Source organism: Prenolepis imparis, unplaced genomic scaffold (genome assembly GCF_030444845.1).
Source record: "Prenolepis imparis isolate NDT839.2.m4 unplaced genomic scaffold, iyPreImpa1.0 SCAF_2, whole genome shotgun sequence".
NCBI classification, from domain to species: Eukaryota; Metazoa; Arthropoda; class Insecta; order Hymenoptera; family Formicidae; genus Prenolepis; species Prenolepis imparis.
In genome coordinates this window covers 12,508,696-12,529,520 of record NW_028141160.1, presented here as the reverse complement: position 1 = coordinate 12,529,520, position 20,825 = coordinate 12,508,696, and positions in this window count along the sequence as shown.

Sequence of the window (20,825 nt, the reverse complement as noted above, 5' to 3'; positions counted from 1 at the left end):
TATGTATATCAAGTTAAAAAATTTGTACGCTGGGGTCTGTTTGGTACCAAATGATTCTGTAATCAATGTACTATTAAAATGTATAATCGATGAATTTTTGGCTCGTCTTAAAATATTAGAAATTAATACTTTTTTGACACGGACCCTGTGCGACGCATCCTTATTTTATGTTTATCGTATTAAAAAATTTGTACGCTGGTGTCTGCATGGTACCAAAAGATTCTGTAATCAATGTACTATTAAAATATATAATCGATGAATTTTTGGCTCGTCTTAAAATATTAGAAATTAATACTTTTTTGACGCGAACCCTGTGCGACGCATCCTTATTTTATGTTTATCGTATTAAAAAATTTGTACGCTGGTGTCTGCATGGTACCAAAAGATTCTGTAATCAATGTATTATTAAAATGTATAATCGACGAATTTTTGGCTCGTCTTAAAATATTGGATATCGATACTTTTTACCGCTGACACTATGCGACGCAACTTCATTTTATGTATATCAAGTTAAAAAATTTGTACGCTGGGGTCTGTTTGGTACCAAATAATTCTGTAATCAATGTACTATTAAAATGTATAATCGATGAATTTTTGGCTCGTCTCAAAATATTAGAAATCGATACTTTTTTACCGCTGACCCAATGCGACGCAACCTTAATTTATGTATAGCAAATGAAAAAATTTGTACGCTGTTGTCTGCTTGGAACCAAAAGATTCTGTAATCAATGTACTATTAAAATGTATAATCGATGAATTTTTGGCTCGTCTTAAAATATTAGAAATTAATACTTTTTTGACGCGGACCCTGTGCGACGCATACTTATTTTATGTTTATCGTATTAAAAAATTTGTACGCTGGTGTCTGCATGGTACCAAAAGATTCTGTAATCAATGTATTATTAAAATGTATAATCGATGAATTTTTGGCTCGTCTTAAAATATTGGAAATCGATACTTTTTTACCGCTGACCCTATGCGACGCACCCTTAATTTATGTATATAAAGTTAAAAAATTAGTACGCTGGTGTCTGCATGGTACCAAAAGATTCGGTAATCAATGTATTATTAAAATGTATAATCGATGAATTTTTGGCTCGTCTTAAAATATTGGAAATCGATACTTTTTACCGCTGACCCTATGCGACGCAACTTCATTTTATGTATATCAAGTTAAAAAATTTGTACGCTGGGGTCTGTTTGGTACCAAATGATTCTGTAATCAATGTACTATTAAAATGTATAATCGATGAATTTTTGGCTCGTCTTAAAATATTAGAAATTAATACTTTTTTGACGCGGACCCTGTGCGACGCATACTTATTTTATGTTTATCGTATTAAAAAATTTGTACGCTGGTGTCTGCATGGTACCAAAAGATTCTGTAATCAATGTATTATTAAAATGTATAATCGATGAATTTTTGGCTCGTCTTAAAATATTGGAAATCGATACTTTTTTACCGCTGACCCTATGCGACGCACCCTTAATTTATGTATATAAAGTTAAAAAATTAGTACGCTGGTGTCTGCATGGTACCAAAAGATTCGGTAATCAATGTATTATTAAAATGTATAATCGATGAATTTTTGGCTCGTCTTAATATATTGGAAATCGATACTTTTTACCGCTGACCCTATGCGACGCAACTTCATTTTATGTATATCAAGTTAAAAAATTTGTACGCTGGGGTCTGTTTGGTACCAAATGATTCTGTAATCAATGTACTATTAAAATGTATAATCGATGAATTTTTGGCTCGTCTTAAAATATTAGAAATTAATACTTTTTTGACACGGACCCTGTGCGACGCATCCTTATTTTATGTTTATCGTATTAAAAAATTTGTACGCTGGTGTCTGCATGGTACCAAAAGATTCTGTAATCAATGTACTATTAAAATATATAATCGATGAATTTTTGGCTCGTCTTAAAATATTAGAAATTAATACTTTTTTGACGCGAACCCTGTGCGACGCATCCTTATTTTATGTTTATCGTATTAAAAAATTTGTACGCTGGTGTCTGCATGGTACCAAAAGATTCTGTAATCAATGTATTATTTAAATGTATAATCGATGAATTTTTGGCTCGTCTTAAAATATTGGAAATCGATACTTTTTACCGCTGACACTATGCGACGCAACTTCATTTTATGTATATCAAGTTAAAAAATTTGTACGCTGGGGTCTGTTTGGTACCAAATGATTCTGTAATCAATGTACTATTAAAATGTATAATCGATGAATTTTTGGCTCGTCTTAAAATATTAGAAATTAATACTTTTTTGACGCGGACCCTGTGCGACGCATACTTATTTTATGTTTATCGTATTAAAAAATTTGTACGCTGGTGTCTGCATGGTACCAAAAGATTCTGTAATCAATGTATTATTAAAATGTATAATCGATGAATTTTTGGCTCGTCTTAAAATATTGGAAATCGATACTTTTTTACCGCTGACCCTATGCGACGCACCCTTAATTTATGTATATAAAGTTAAAAAATTAGTACGCTGGTGTCTGCATGGTACCAAAAGATTCGGTAATCAATGTATTATTAAAATGTATAATCGATGAATTTTTGGCTCGTCTTAAAATATTGGAAATCGATACTTTTTACCGCTGACCCTATGCGACGCAACTTCATTTTATGTATATCAAGTTAAAAAATTTGTACGCTGGGGTCTGTTTGGTACCAAATGATTCTGTAATCAATGTACTATTAAAATGTATAATCGATGAATTTTTGGCTCGTCTTAAAATATTAGAAATTAATACTTTTTTGACGCGGACCCTGTGCGACGCATACTTATTTTATGTTTATCGTATTAAAAAATTTGTACGCTGGTGTCTGCATGGTACCAAAAGATTCTGTAATCAATGTATTATTAAAATGTATAATCGATGAATTTTTGGCTCGTCTTAAAATATTGGAAATCGATACTTTTTTACCGCTGACCCTATGCGACGCACCCTTAATTTATGTATATAAAGTTAAAAAATTAGTACGCTGGTGTCTGCATGGTACCAAAAGATTCGGTAATCAATGTATTATTAAAATGTATAATCGATGAATTTTTGGCTCGTCTTAAAATATTGGAAATCGATACTTTTTACCGCTGACCCTATGCGACGCAACTTCATTTTATGTATATCAAGTTAAAAAATTTGTACGCTGGGGTCTGTTTGGTACCAAATGATTCTGTAATCAATGTACTATTAAAATGTATAATCGATGAATTTTTGGCTCGTCTTAAAATATTAGAAATTAATACTTTTTTGACGCGGACCCTGTGCGACGCATACTTATTTTATGTTTATCGTATTAAAAAATTTGTACGCTGGTGTCTGCATGGTACCAAAAGATTCTGTAATCAATGTATTATTAAAATGTATAATCGATGAATTTTTGGCTCGTCTTAAAATATTGGAAATCGATACTTTTTACCGCTGACACTATGCGACGCAACTTCATTTTATGTATATCAAGTTAAAAAATTTGTACGCTGGGGTCTGTTTGGTACCAAATGATTCTGTAATCAATGTACTATTAAAATGTATAATCGATGAATTTTTGGCTCGTCTTAAAATATTAGAAATTAATACTTTTTTGACGCGGACCCTGTGCGACGCATACTTATTTTATGTTTATCATATTAAAAAATTTGTACGCTGGTGTCTGCATGGTACCAAAAGATTCTGTAATCAATGTACTATTAAAATATATAATCGATGAATTTTTGGCTCGTCTTAAAATATTTGAAATTAATACTTTTTTGACGCAAACCCTGTGCGACGCATCCTTATTTTATGTTTATCGTATTAAAAAATTTGTACGCTGGTGTCTGCATGGTACCAAAAGATTCTGTAATCAATGTATTATTAAAATGTATAATCGATGAATTTTTGGCTCGTCTTAAAATATTGGAAATCGATACTTTTTACCGCTGACACTATGCGACGCAACTTCATTTTATGTATATCAATTTAAAAAATTTGTACGCTGGGGTCTGTTTGGTACCAAATGATTCTGTAATCAATGTACTATTAAAATGTATAATCGATGAATTTTTGGCTCGTCTTAAAATATTAGAAATTAATACTTTTTTGACGCGGACCCTGTGCGACGCATACTTATTTTATGTTTATCGTATTAAAAAATTTGTACGCTGGTGTCTGCATGGTACCAAAAGATTCTGTAATCAATGTATTATTAAAATGTATAATCGATGAATTTTTGGCTCGTCTTAAAATATTGGAAATCGATACTTTTTTACCGCTGACCCTATGCGACGCAACTTAATTTATGTATATAAAGTTAAAAAATTAGTACGCTGGTGTCTGCATGCTACCAAAAGATTCGGTAATCAATGTATTATTAAAATGTATAATCGATGAATTTTTGGCTCGTCTTAATATATTGGAAATCGATACTTTTTACCGCTGACCATATGCGACGCAACTTCATTTTATGTATATCAAGTTAAAAAATTTGTACGCTGGGGTCTGTTTGGTACCAAATGATTCTGTAATCAATGTACTATTAAAAGGTATAATCGATGAATTTTTGGCTCGTCTTAAAATATTAGAAATTAATACTTTTTTGACACGGACCCTGTGCGACGCATCCTTATTTTATGTTTATCGTATTAAAAAATTTGTACGCTGGTGTCTGCATGGTACCAAAAGATTCTGTAATCAATGTACTATTAAAATATATAATCGATGAATTTTTGGCTCGTCTTAAAATATTAGAAATTAATACTTTTTTGACGCGAACCCTGTGCGACGCATCCTTATTTTATGTTTATCGTATTAAAAAATTTGTACGCTGGTGTCTGCATGGTACCAAAAGATTCTGTAATCAATGTATTATTAAAATGTATAATCGATGAATTTTTGGCTCGTCTTAAAATATTGGAAATTGATACTTTTTACCGCTGACACTATGTGACGCAACTTCATTTTATGTATATCAAGTTAAAAAATTTGTACGCTGGGGTCTGTTTGGTACCAAATGATTCTGTAATCAATGTACTATTAAAATGTATAATCGATGAATTTTTGGCTCGTCTCAAAATATTAGAAATCGATACTTTTTTACCGCTGACCCAATGAGACGCAACCTTAATTTATGTATAGCAAATGAAAAAATTTGTACGCTGTTGTCTGCTTGGAACCAAAAGATTCTGTAATCAATGTACTATTAAAATGTATAATCGATGAATTTTTGGCTCGTCTTAAAATATTAGAAATTAATACTTTTTTGACGCGGACCCTGTGCGACGCATACTTATTTTATGTTTATCGTATTAAAAAATTTGTACGCTGGTGTCTGCATGGTACCAAAAGATTCTGTAATCAATGTATTATTAAAATGTATAATCGATGAATTTTTGGCTCGTCTTAAAATATTGGAAATCGATACTTTTTTACCGCTGACCCTATGCGACGCACCCTTAATTTATGTATATAAAGTTAAAAAATTAGTACGCTGGTGTCTGCATGGTACCAAAAGATTCGGTAATCAATGTATTATTAAAATGTATAATCGATGAATTTTTGGCTCGTCTTAAAATATTGGAAATCGATACTTTTTACCGCTGACCCTATGCGACGCAACATCATTTTATGTATATCAAGTTAAAAAATTTGTACGCTGGGGTCTGTTTGGTACCAAATGATTCTGTAATCAATGTACTATTAAAATGTATAATCGATGAATTTTTGGCTCGTCTTAAAATATTAGAAATTAATACTTTTTTGACGCGGACCCTGTGCGACGCATACTTATTTTATGTTTATCGTATTAAAAAATTTGTACGCTGGTGTCTGCATGGTACCAAAAGATTCTGTAATCAATGTATTATTAAAATGTATAATCGATGAATTTTTGGCTCGTCTTAAAATATTGGAAATCGATACTTTTTACCGCTGACACTATGCGACGCAACTTCATTTTATGTATATCAAGTTAAAAAATTTGTACGCTGGGGTCTGTTTGGTACCAAATGATTCTGTAATCAATGTACTATTAAAATGTATAATCGATGAATTTTTGGCTCGTCTTAAAATATTAGAAATTAATACTTTTTTGACGCGGACCCTGTGCGACGCATACTTATTTTATGTTTATCGTATTAAAAAATTTGTACGCTGGTGTCTGCATGGTACCAAAAGATTCTGTAATCAATGTATTATTAAAATGTATAATCGATGAATTTTTGGCTCGTCTTAAAATATTGGAAATCGATACTTTTTTACCGCTGACCCTATGCGACGCAACTTAATTTATGTATATAAAGTTAAAAAATTAGTACGCTGGGGTCTGTTTGGTACCAAATGATCTGTAATCAATGTACTATTAAAATGTATAATCGATGAATTTTTGGCTCGTCTTAAAATATTAGAAATTAATACTTTTTTGACGCGGACCCTGTGCGACGCATACTTATTTTATGTTTATCGTATTAAAAAATTTGTACGCTGGTGTCTGCATGGTACCAAAAGATTCTGTAATCAATGTATTATTAAAATGTATAATCGATGAATTTTTGGCTCGTCTTAAAATATTGGAAATCGATACTTTTTACCGCTGACACTATGCGACGCAACTTCATTTTATGTATATCAAGTTAAAAAATTTGTACGCTGGGGTCTGTTTGGTACCAAATGATTCTGTAATCAATGTACTATTAAAATGTATAATCGACGAATTTTTGGCTCGTCTTAAAATATTGGAAATCGATACTTTTTATCGCTGACCCTATGCGACGCAACTTCATTTTATGTATATCAAGTTAAAAAATTTGTACGCTGGGGTCTGTTTGGTACCAAATGATTCTGTAATCAATGTACTATTAAAATGTATAATCGATGAATTTTTGGCTCGTCTTAAAATATTAGAAATTAATACTTTTTTGACGCGGACCCTGTGCGACGCATACTTATTTTATGTTTATCGTATTAAAAAATTTGTACGCTGGTGTCTGCATGGTACCAAAAGATTCTGTAATCGATGTATTATTAAAATGTATAATCGATGAATTTTTGGCTCGTCTTAAAATATTGGAAATCGATACTTTTTTACCGCTGACCCTATGCGACGCAACTTAATTTATGTATATAAAGTTAAAAAATTAGTACGCTGGTGTCTGCATGGTACAAAAAATTCGGTAATCAATGTATTATTAAAATGTATAATCGATGAATTTTTGGCTCGTCTTAATATATTGGAAATCGATACTTTTTACCGCTGACCCTATGCGACGCAACTTCATTTTATGTATATCAAGTTAAAAAATTTGTACGCTGGGGTCTGTTTGGTACCAAATGATTCTGTAATCAATGTACTATTAAAATGTATAATCGATGAATTTTTGGCACGTCTTAAAATATTAGAAATTAATACTTTTTTGACACGGACCCTGTGCGACGCATCCTTATTTTATGTTTATCGTATTAAAAAATTTGTACGCTGGTGTCTGCATGGTACCAAAAGATTCTGTAATCAATGTACTATTAAAATATATAATCGATGAATTTTTGGCTCGTCTTAAAATATTAGAAATTAATACTTTTTTGACGCGGACCCTGTGCGACGCATACTTATTTTATGTTTATCGTATTAAAAAATTTGTACGCTGGTGTCTGCATGGTACCAAAAGATTCTGTAATCAATGTACTATTAAAATATATAATCGATGAATTTTTGGCTCGTCTTAAAATATTAGAAATTAATACTTTTTTGACGCGGACCCTGTGCGACGCATACTTATTTTATGTTTATCGTATTAAAAAATTTGTACGCTGGTGTCTGCATGGTACCAAAAGATTCTGTAATCAATGTATTATTAAAATGTATAATCGATGAATTTTTGGCTCGTCTTAAAATATTGGAAATCGATACTTTTTTACCGCTGACCCTATGCGACGCACACTTAATTTATGTATATAAAGTTAAAAAATTAGTACGCTGGTGTCTGCATGGTACCAAAAGATTCGGTAATCAATGTATTATTAAAATGTATAATCGATGAATTTTTGGCTCGTCTTAAAATATTGGAAATCGATACTTTTTACCGCTGACCCTATGCGACGCAACTTCATTTTATGTATATCAAGTTAAAAAATTTGTACGCTGGGGTCTGTTTGGTACCAAATGATTCTGTAATCAATGTACTATTAAAATGTATAATCGATGAATTTTTGGCTCGTCTTAAAATATTAGAAATTAATACTTTTTTGACGCGGACCCTGTGCGACGAATACTTATTTTATGTTTATCGTATTAAAAAATTTGTACGCTGGTGTCTGCATGGTACCAAAAGATTCTGTAATCAATGTATTATTAAAATGTATAATCGATGAATTTTTGGCTCGTCTTAAAATATTGGAAATTAATACTTTTTTAACGCTGACCCTATGCGACGCAACTTAATTTATGTATATAAAGTTAAAAAATTAGTACGCTGGTGTCTGCATGGTACCAAAAGATTCGGTAATCAATGTATTATAAAAATGTATAATCGATGAATTTTTGGCTCGTCTTAATATATTGGAAATCGATACTTTTTACCGCTGACCCTATGCGACGCAACTTCATTTTATGTATATCAAGTTAAAAAATTTGTACGCTGGGGTCTGTTTGGTACCAAATGATTCTGTAATCAATGTACTATTAAAATGTATAATCGATGAATTTTTGGCTCGTCTTAAAATATTAGAAATTAATAATTTTTTGACGCGGACCCTGTGCGACGCATCCTTATTTTATGTATAGAAAATGAAAAAGTTTGTACGCTGTTGTCTGCTTGATACCAAAAGATTCTGTAAACAATATACTATTAAAATGTATAATCGATGAATTTGTGGCTCGTCTTAAAATATTAGAAATTAATACTTTTTTGACGCGGACCCTGTGCGACGCATACTTATTTTATGTTTATCGTATTAAAAAATTTGTACGCTGGTGTCTACATGGTACCAAAAGATTGTGTAATCAATGTATTATTAAAATGTATAATCGATGAATTTTTGGCTCGTCTTAAAATATTGGAAATCGATACTTTTTACCGCTGACACTATGCGACGTAACTTCATTTTATGTATATCAAGTTAAAAAATTTGTACGCTGGGGTCTGTTTGGTACCAAATGATCTGTAATCAATGTACTATTAAAATGTATAATCGATGAATTTTTGGCTCGTCTTAAAATATTAGAAATTAATACTTTTTTGACGCGGACCCTGTGCGACGCATACTTATTTTATGTTTATCGTATTAAAAAATTTGTACGCTGGTGTCTGCATGGTACCAAAAGATTCTGTAATCAATGTATTATTAAAATGTATAATCGATGAATTTTTGGCTCGTCTTAAAATATTGGAAATCGATACTTTTTACCGCTGACACTATGCGACGCAACTTCATTTTATGTATATCAAGTTAAAAAATTTGTACGCTGGGGTCTGTTTGGTACCAAATGATTCTGTAATCAATGTACTATTAAAATGTATAATCGATGAATTTTTGGCTCGTCTCAAAATATTAGAAATCGATACTTTTTTACCGCTGACCCAATGCGACGCAACCTTAATTTATGTATAGCAAATGAAAAAATTTGTACGCTGTTGTCTGCTTGGTACCAAAAGATTCTGTAATCAATGTACTATTAAAATGTATAATCGATGAATTTTTGGCACGTCTTAAAATATTAGAAATTAATACTTTTTTGACACGGACCCTGTGCGACGCATCCTTATTTTATGTTTATCGTATTAAAAAATTTGTACGCTGGTGTCTGCATGGTACCAAAAGATTCTGTAATCAATGTACTATTAAAATATATAATCGATGAATTTTTGGCTCGTCTTAAAATATTAGAAATTAATACTTTTTTGACGCGGACCCTGTGCGACGCATACTTATTTTATGTTTATCGTATTAAAAAATTTGTACGCTGGTGTCTGCATGGTACCAAAATATTCTGTAATCAATGTATTATTAAAATGTATAATCGATGAATTTTAGGCTCGTCTTAAAATATTGGAAATCGATACTTTTTACCGCTGACACTATGCGACGCAACTTCATTTTATGTATATCAAGTTAAAAAATTTGTACGCTGGGGTCTGTTTGGTACCAAATGATTCTGTAATCAATGTACTATTAAAATGTATAATCGATGAATTTTTGGCTCGTCTTAAAATATTAGAAATTAATACTTTTTTGACGCGGACCCTGTGCGACGCATATTTATTTTATGTTTATCGTATTAAAAAATTTGTACGCTGGTGTCTGCATGGTACCAAAAGATTCTGTAATCAATGTATTATTAAAATGTATAATCGATGAATTTTTGGCTCGTCTTAAAATATTGGAAATCGATACTTTTTTACCGCTGACCCTATGCGACGCACCCTTAATTTATGTATATAAAGTTAAAAAATTAGTACGCTGGTGTCTGCATGGTACCAAAAGATTCGGTAATCAATGTATTATTAAAATGTATAATCGATGAATTTTTGGCTCGTCTTAAAATATTGGAAATCGATACTTTTTACCGCTGACCCTATGCGACGCAACTTCATTTTATGTATATCAAGTTAAAAAATTTGTACGCTGGGGTCTGTTTGGTACCAAATGATTCTGTAATCAATGTACTATTAAAATGTATAATCGATGAATTTTTGGCTCGTCTTAAAATATTAGAAATTAATACTTTTTTGACGCGGACCCTGTGCGACGCATACTTATTTTATGTTTATCGTATTAAAAAATTTGTACGCTGGTGTCTGCATGGTACCAAAAGATTCTGTAATCAATGTATTATTAAAATGTATAATCGATGAATTTTTGGCTCGTCTTAAAATATTGGAAATCGATACTTTTTTACCGCTGACCCTATGCGACGCAACTTAATTTATGTATATAAAGTTAAAAAATTAGTACGCTGGTGTCTGCATGGTACCAAAAGATTCGGTAATCAATGTATTATAAAAATGTATAATCGATGAATTTTTGGCTCGTCTTAATATATTGGAAATCGATACTTTTTACCGCTGACCCTATGCGACGCAACTTCATTTTATGTATATCAAGTTAAAAAATTTGTACGCTGGGGTCTGTTTGGTACCAAATGATTCTGTAATCAATGTACTATTAAAATGTATAATCGATGAATTTTTGGCTCGTCTTAAAATATTAGAAATTAATACTTTTTTGACACGGACCCTGTGCGACGCATCCTTATTTTATGTTTATCGTATTAAAAAATTTGTACGCTGGTGTCTGCATGGTACCAAAAGATTCTGTAATCAATGTACTATTAAAATATATAATCGATGAATTTTTGGCTCGTCTTAAAATATTAGAAATTAATACTTTTTTGACGCGGACCCTGTGCGACGCATACTTATTTTATGTTTATCGTATTAAAAAATTTGTACGCTGGTGTCTGCATGGTACCAAAAGATTCTGTAATCAATGTATTATTAAAATGTATAATCGATGAATTTTTGGCTCGTCTTAAAATATTGGAAATCGATACTTTTTTACCGCTGACCCTATGCGACGCAACTTAATTTATGTATATAAAGTTAAAAAATTAGTACGCTGGTGTCTGCATGGTACCAAAAGATTCGGTAATCAATGTATTATAAAAATGTATAATCGATGAATTTTTGGCTCGTCTTAATATATTGGAAATCGATACTTTTTACCGCTGACCCTATGCGACGCAACTTCATTTTATGTATATCAAGTTAAAAAATTTGTACGCTGGGGTCTGTTTGGTACCAAATGATTCTGTAATCAATGTACTATTAAAATGTATAATCGATGAATTTTTGGCTCGTCTTAAAATATTAGAAATTAATACTTTTTTGACACGGACCCTGTGCGACGCATCCTTATTTTATGTTTATCGTATTAAAAAATTTGTACGCTGGTGTCTGCATGGTACCAAAAGATTCTGTAATCAATGTACTATTAAAATATATAATCGATGAATTTTTGGCTCGTCTTAAAATATTAGAAATTAATACTTTTTTGACGCGAACCCTGTGCGACGCATCCTTATTTTATGTTTATCGTATTAAAAAATTTGTACGCTGGTGTCTGCATGGTACCAAAAGATTCTGTAATCAATGTATTATTAAAATGTATAATCGATGAATTTTTGGCTCGTCTTAAAATATTGGAAATCGATACTTTTTACCGCTGACACTATGCGACGCAACTTCATTTTATGTATATCAAGTTAAAAAATTTGTACGCTGGGGTCTGTTTGATACCAAATGATTCTGTAATCAATGTACTATTAAAATGTATATTCGATGAATTTTTGGCTCGTCTCAAAATATTAGAAATCGATACTTTTTTACCGCTGACCCAATGCGACGCAACTTTAATTTATGTATAGCAAATGAAAAAATTTGTACGCTGTTGTCTGCTTGGAACCAAAAGATTCTGTAATCAATGTACTATTAAAATGTATAATCGATGAATTTTTGGCTCGTCTTAAAATATTAGAAATTAATACTTTTTTGACGCGGACTCTGTGCGACGCATACTTATTTTATGTTTATCGTATTAAAAAATTTGTACGCTGGTGTCTGCATGGTACCAAAAGATTCTGTAATCAATGTATTATTAAAATGTATAATCGATGAATTTTTGGCTCGTCTTAAAATATTGGAAATCGATACTTTTTACCGCTGACACTATGCGACGCAACTTCATTTTATGTATATCAAGTTAAAAAATTTGTACGCTGGGGTCTGTTTGGTACCAAATGATTCTGTAAGCAATGTACTATTAAAATGTATAATCGATGAATTTTTGGCTCGTCTTAAAATATTAGAAATTAATACTTTTTTGACGCGGACCCTGTGCGACGCATACTTATTTTATGTTTATCGTATTAAAAAATTTGTACGCTGGTGTCTGCATGGTACCAAAAGATTCTGTAATCAATGTACTATTAAAATGTATAATCGATGAATTTTTGGCTCGTCTTAAAATATTAGAAATTAATACTTTTTTGACACGGACCCTGTGCGACGCATCCTTATTTTATGTTTATCGTATTAAAAAATTTGTACGCTGGTGTCTGCATGGTACCAAAAGATTCTGTAATCAATGTACTATTAAAATATATAATCGATGAATTTTTGGCTCGTCTTAAAATATTAGAAATTAATACTTTTTTGACGCGAACCCTGTGCGACGCATCCTTATTTTATGTTTATCGTATTAAAAAATTTGTACGCTGGTGTCTGCATGGTACCAAAAGATTCTGTAATCAATGTACTATTAAAATATATAATCGATGAATTTTTGGCTCGTCTTAAAATATTAGAAATTAATACTTTTTTGACGCGGACCCTGTGCGACGCATACTTATTTTATGTTTATCGTATTAAAAAATTTGTACGCTGGTGTCTGCATGGTACCAAAAGATTCTGTAATCAATGTATTATTAAAATGTATAATCGATGAATTTTTGGCTCGTCTTAAAATATTGGAAATCGATACTTTTTTACCGCTGACCCTATGCGACGCACACTTAATTTATGTATATAAAGTTAAAAAATTAGTACGCTGGTGTCTGCATGGTACCAAAAGATTCGGTAATCAATGTATTATTAAAATGTATAATCGATGAATTTTTGGCTCGTCTTAAAATATTGGAAATCGATACTTTTTACCGCTGACCCTATGCGACGCAACTTCATTTTATGTATATCAAGTTAAAAAATTTGTACGCTGGGGTCTGTTTGGTACCAAATGATTCTGTAATCAATGTACTATTAAAATGTATAATCGATGAATTTTTGGCTCGTCTTAAAATATTAGAAATTAATACTTTTTTGACGCGGACCCTGTGCGACGAATACTTATTTTATGTTTATCGTATTAAAAAATTTGTACGCTGGTGTCTGCATGGTACCAAAAGATTCTGTAATCAATGTATTATTAAAATGTATAATCGATGAATTTTTGGCTCGTCTTAAAATATTGGAAATCGATACTTTTTTAACGCTGACCCTATGCGACGCAACTTAATTTATGTATATAAAGTTAAAAAATTAGTACGCTGGTGTCTGCATGGTACCAAAAGATTCGGTAATCAATGTATTATAAAAATGTATAATCGATGAATTTTTGGCTCGTCTTAATATATTGGAAATCGATACTTTTTACCGCTGACCCTATGCGACGCAACTTCATTTTATGTATATCAAGTTAAAAAATTTGTACGCTGGAGTCTGTTTGGTACCAAATGATTCTGTAATCAATGTACTATTAAAATGTATAATCGATGAATTTTTGGCTCGTCTTAAAATATTAGAAATTAATAATTTTTTGACGCGGACCCTGTGCGACGCATCCTTATTTTATGTATAGAAAATGAAAAAGTTTGTACGCTGTTGTCTGCTTGATACCAAAAGATTCTGTAAACAATATACTATTAAAATGTATAATCGATGAATTTGTGGCTCGTCTTAAAATATTAGAAATTAATACTTTTTTGACGCGGACCCTGTGCGACGCATACTTATTTTATGTTTATCGTATTAAAAAATTTGTACGCTGGTGTCTACATGGTACCAAAAGATTGTGTAATCAATGTATTATTAAAATGTATAATCGATGAATTTTTGGCTCGTCTTAAAATATTGGAAATCGATACTTTTTACCGCTGACACTATGCGACGTAACTTCATTTTATGTATATCAAGTTAAAAAATTTGTACGCTGGGGTCTGTTTGGTACCAAATGATCTGTAATCAATGTACTATTAAAATGTATAATCGATGAATTTTTGGCTCGTCTCAAAATATTAGAAATCGATACTTTTTTACCGCTGACCCAATGCGACGCAACCTTAATTTATGTATAGCAAATGAAAAAATTTGTACGCTGTTGTCTGCTTGGTACCAAAAGATTCTGTAATCAATGTACTATTAAAATGTATAATCGATGAATTTTTGGCACGTCTTAAAATATTAGAAATTAATACTTTTTTGACACGGACCCTGTGCGACGCATCCTTATTTTATGTTTATCGTATTAAAAAATTTGTACGCTGGTGTCTGCATGGTACCAAAAGATTCTGTAATCAATGTACTATTAAAATATATAATCGATGAATTTTTGGCTCGTCTTAAAATATTAGAAATTAATACTTTTTTGACGCGGACCCTGTGCGACGCATACTTATTTTATGTTTATCGTATTAAAAAATTTGTACGCTGGTGTCTGCATGGTACCAAAATATTCTGTAATCAATGTATTATTAAAATGTATAATCGATGAATTTTAGGCTCGTCTTAAAATATTGGAAATCGATACTTTTTACCGCTGACACTATGCGACGCAACTTCATTTTATGTATATCAAGTTAAAAAATTTGTACGCTGGGGTCTGTTTGATACCAAATGATTCTGTAATCAATGTACTATTAAAATGTATAATCGATGAATTTTTGGCTCGTCTCAAAATATTAGAAATCGATACTTTTTTACCGCTGACCCAATGCGACGCAACCTTAATTTATGTATAGCAAATGAAAAAATTTGTACGCTGTTGTCTGCTTGGAACCAAAAGATTCTGTAATCAATGTACTATTAAAATGTATAATCGATGAATTTTTGGCTCGTCTTAAAATATTAGAAATTAATACTTTTTTGACGCGGACCCTGTGCGACGCATATTTATTTTATGTTTATCGTATTAAAAAATTTGTACGCTGGTGTCTGCATGGTACCAAAATATTCTGTAATCAATGTATTATTAAAATGTATAATCGATGAATTTTTGGCTCGTCTTAAAATATTGGAAATCGATACTTTTTACCGCTGACACTATGCGACGCAACTTCATTTTATGTATATCAAGTTAAAAAATTTGTACGCTGGGGTCTGTTTGGTACCAAATGATTCTGTAATCAATGTACTATTAAAATGTATAATCGATGAATTTTTGGCTCGTCTTAAAATATTAGAAATTAATACTTTTTTGACGCGGACCCTGTGCGACGCATACTTATTTTATGTTTATCGTATTAAAAAATTTGTACGCTGGTGTCTGCATGGTACCAAAAGATTCTGTAATCAATGTATTATTAAAATGTATAATCTATGAATTTTTGGCTCGTCTTAAAATATTGGAAATCGATACTTTTTACCGCTGACACTATGCGACGCAACTTCATTTTATGTATATCAAGTTAAAAAATTTGTACGCTGGGGTCTGTTTGGTACCAAATGATTCTGTAATCAATGTACTATTAAAATGTATAATCGATGAATTTTTGGCTCGTCTTAAAATATTAGAAATTAATACTTTTTTGACGCGGACCCTGTGCGACGCATACTTATTTTATGTTTATCGTATTAAAAAATTTGTACGCTGGTGTCTGCATGGTACCAAAAGATTCTGTAATCAATGTATTATTAAAATGTATAATCGATGAATTTTTGGCTCGTCTTAAAATATTGGAAATCGATACTTTTTTACCGCTGACCCTATGCGACGCAACTTAATTTATGTATATAAAGTTAAAAAATTAGTACGCTGGTGTCTGCATGGTACCAAAAGATTCGGTAATCAATGTATTATAAAAATGTATAATCGATGAATTTTTGGCTCGTCTTAATATATTGGAAATCGATACTTTTTACCGCTGACCCTATGCGACGCAACTTCATTTTATGTATATCAAGTTAAAAAATTTGTACGCTGGGGTCTGTTTGGTACCAAATGATTCTGTAATCAATGTACTATTAAAATGTATAATCGATGAATTTTTGGCTCGTCTTAAAATATTAGAAATTAATACTTTTTTGACACGGACCCTGTGCGACGCATCCTTATTTTATGTTTATCGTATTAAAAAATTTGTACGCTGGTGTCTGCATGGTACCAAAAGATTCTGTAATCAATGTACTATTAAAATATATAATCGATGAATTTTTGGCTCGTCTTAAAATATTAGAAATTAATACTTTTTTGACGCGAACCCTGTGCGACGCATCCTTATTTTATGTTTATCGTATTAAAAAATTTGTACGCTGGTGTCTGCATGGTACCAAAAGATTCTGTAATCAATGTATTATTAAAATGTATAATCGATGAATTTTTGGCTCGTCTTAAAATATTGGAAATCGATACTTTTTACCGCTGACACTATGCGACGCAACTTCATTTTATGTATATCAAGTTAAAAAATTTGTACGCTGGGGTCTGTTTGATACCAAATGATTCTGTAATCAATGTACTATTAAAATGTATAATCGATGAATTTTTGGCTCGTCTCAAAATATTAGAAATCGATACTTTTTTACCGCTGACCCAATGCGACGCAACCTTAATTTATGTATAGCAAATGAAAAAATTTGTACGCTGTTGTCTGCTTGGAACCAAAAGATTCTGTAATCAATGTACTATTAAAATGTATAATCGATGAATTTTTGGCTCGTCTTAAAATATTAGAAATTAATACTTTTTTGACGCGGACCCTGTGCGACGCATACTTATTTTATGTTTATCGTATTAAAAAATTTGTACGCTGGTGTCTGCATGGTACCAAAAGATTCTGTAATCAATGTATTATTAAAATGTATAATCGATGAATTTTTGGCTCGTCTTAAAATATTGGAAATCGATACTTTTTACCGCTGACACTATGCGACGCAACTTCATTTTATGTATATCAAGTTAAAAAATTTGTACGCTGGGGTCTGTTTGGTACCAAATGATTCTGTAAGCAATGTACTATTAAAATGTATAATCGATGAATTTTTGGCTCGTCTTAAAATATTAGAAATTAATACTTTTTTGACGCGGACCCTGTGCGACGCATACTTATTTTATGTTTATCGTATTAAAAAATTTGTACGCTGGTGTCTGCATGGTACCAAAAGATTCTGTAATCAATGTACTATTAAAATGTATAATCGATGAATTTTTGGCTCGTCTTAAAATATTAGAAATTAATACTTTTTTGACACGGACCCTGTGCGACGCATCCTTATTTTATGTTTATCGTATTAAAAAATTTGTACGCTGGTGTCTGCATGGTACCAAAAGATTCTGTAATCAATGTACTATTAAAATATATAATCGATGAATTTTTGGCTCGTCTTAAAATATTAGAAATTAATACTTTTTTGACGCGAACCCTGTGCGACGCATCCTTATTTTATGTTTATCGTATTAAAAAATTTGTACGCTGGTGTCTGCATGGTACCAAAAGATTCTGTAATCAATGTACTATTAAAATATATAATCGATGAATTTTTGGCTCGTCTTAAAATATTAGAAATTAATACTTTTTTGACGCGGACCCTGTGCGACGCATACTTATTTTATGTTTATCGTATTAAAAAATTTGTACGCTGGTGTCTGCATGGTACCAAAAGATTCTGTAATCAATGTATTATTAAAATGTATAATCGATGAATTTTTGGCTCGTCTTAAAATATTGGAAATCGATACTTTTTTACCGCTGACCCTATGCGACGCAACTTAATTTATGTATATAAAGTTAAAAAATTAGTACGCTGGTGTCTGCATGGTACCAAAAGATTCGGTAATCAATGTATTATAAAAATGTATAATCGATGAATTTTTGGCTCGTCTTAATATATTGGAAATCGATACTTTTTACCGCTGACCCTATGCGACGCAACTTCATTTTATGTATATCAAGTTAAAAAATTTGTACGCTGGGGTCTGTTTGGTACCAAATGATTCTGTAATCAATGTACTATTAAAATGTATAATCGATGAATTTTTGGCTCGTCTTAAAATATTAGAAATTAATACTTTTTTGACACGGACCCTGTGCGACGCATCCTTATTTTATGTTTATCGTATTAAAAAATTTGTACGCTGGTGTCTGCATGGTACCAAAAGATTCTGTAATCAATGTACTATTAAAATATATAATCGATGAATTTTTGGCTCGTCTTAAAATATTAGAAATTAATACTTTTTTGACGCGAACCCTGTGCGACGCATCCTTATTTTATGTTTATCGTATTAAAAAATTTGTACGCTGGTGTCTGCATGGTACCAAAAGATTCTGTAATCAATGTATTATTAAAATGTATAATCGATGAATTTTTGGCTCGTCTTAAAATATTGGAAATCGATACTTTTTACCGCTGACACTATGCGACGCAACTTCATTTTATGTATATCAAGTTAAAAAATTTGTACGCTGGGGTCTGTTTGATACCAAATGATTCTGTAATCAATGTACTATTAAAATGTATATTCGATGAATTTTTGGCTCGTCTCAAAATATTAGAAATCGATACTTTTTTACCGCTGACCCAATGCGACGCAACTTTAATTTATGTATAGCAAATGAAAAAATTTGTACGCTGTTGTCTGCTTGGAACCAAAAGATTCTGTAATCAATGTACTATTAAAATGTATAATCGATGAATTTTTGGCTCGTCTTAAAATATTAGAAATTAATACTTTTTTGACGCGGACTCTGTGCGACGCATACTTATTTTATGTTTATCGTATTAAAAAATTTGTACGCTGGTGTCTGCATGGTACCAAAAGATTCTGTAATCAATGTATTATTAAAATGTATAATCGATGAATTTTTGGCTCGTCTTAAAATATTGGAAATCGATACTTTTTACCGCTGACACTATGCGACGCAACTTCATTTTATGTATATCAAGTTAAAAAATTTGTACGCTGGGGTCTGTTTGGTACCAAATGATTCTGTAAGCAATGTACTATTAAAATGTATAATCGATGAATTTTTGGCTCGTCTTAAAATATTAGAAATTAATACTTTTTTGACGCGGACCCTGTGCGACGCATACTTATTTTATGTTTATCGTATTAAAAAATTTGTACGCTGGTGTCTGCATGGTACCAAAAGATTCTGTAATCAATGTACTATTAAAATGTATAATCGATGAATTTTTGGCTCGTCTTAAAATATTAGAAATTAATACTTTTTTGACACGGACCCTGTGCGACGCATCCTTATTTTATGTTTATCGTATTAAAAAATTTGTACGCTGGTGTCTGCATGGTACCAAAAGATTCTGTAATCAATGTACTATTAAAATATATAATCGATGAATTTTTGGCTCGTCTTAAAATATTAGAAATTAATACTTTTTTGACGCGAACCCTGTGCGACGCATCCTTATTTTATGTTTATCGTATTAAAAAATTTGTACGCTGGTGTCTGCATGGTACCAAAAGATTCTGTAATCAATGTACTATTAAAATATATAATCGATGAATTTTTGGCTCGTCTTAAAATATTAGAAATTAATACTTTTTTGACGCGGACCCTGTGCGACGCATACTTATTTTATGTTTATCGTATTAAAAAATTTGTACGCTGGTGTCTGCATGGTACCAAAAGATTCTGTAATCAATGTATTATTAAAATGTATAATCGATGAATTTTTGGCTCGTCTTAAAATATTGGAAATCGATACTTTTTTACCGCTGACCCTATGCGACGCACCCTTAATTTATGTATATAAAGTTAAAAAATTAGTACGCTGGTGTCTGCATGGTACCAAAAGATTCGGTAATCAATGTATTATTAAAATGTATAATCGATGAATTTTTGGCTCGTCTTAATATATTGGAAATCGATACTTTTTACCGCTGACCCTATGCGACGCAACTTCATTTTATGTATATCAAGTTAAAAAATTTGTACGCTGGGGTCTGTTTGGTACCAAATGATTCTGTAATCAATGTACTATTAAAATGTATAATCGATGAATTTTTGGCTCGTCTTAAAATATTAGAAATTAA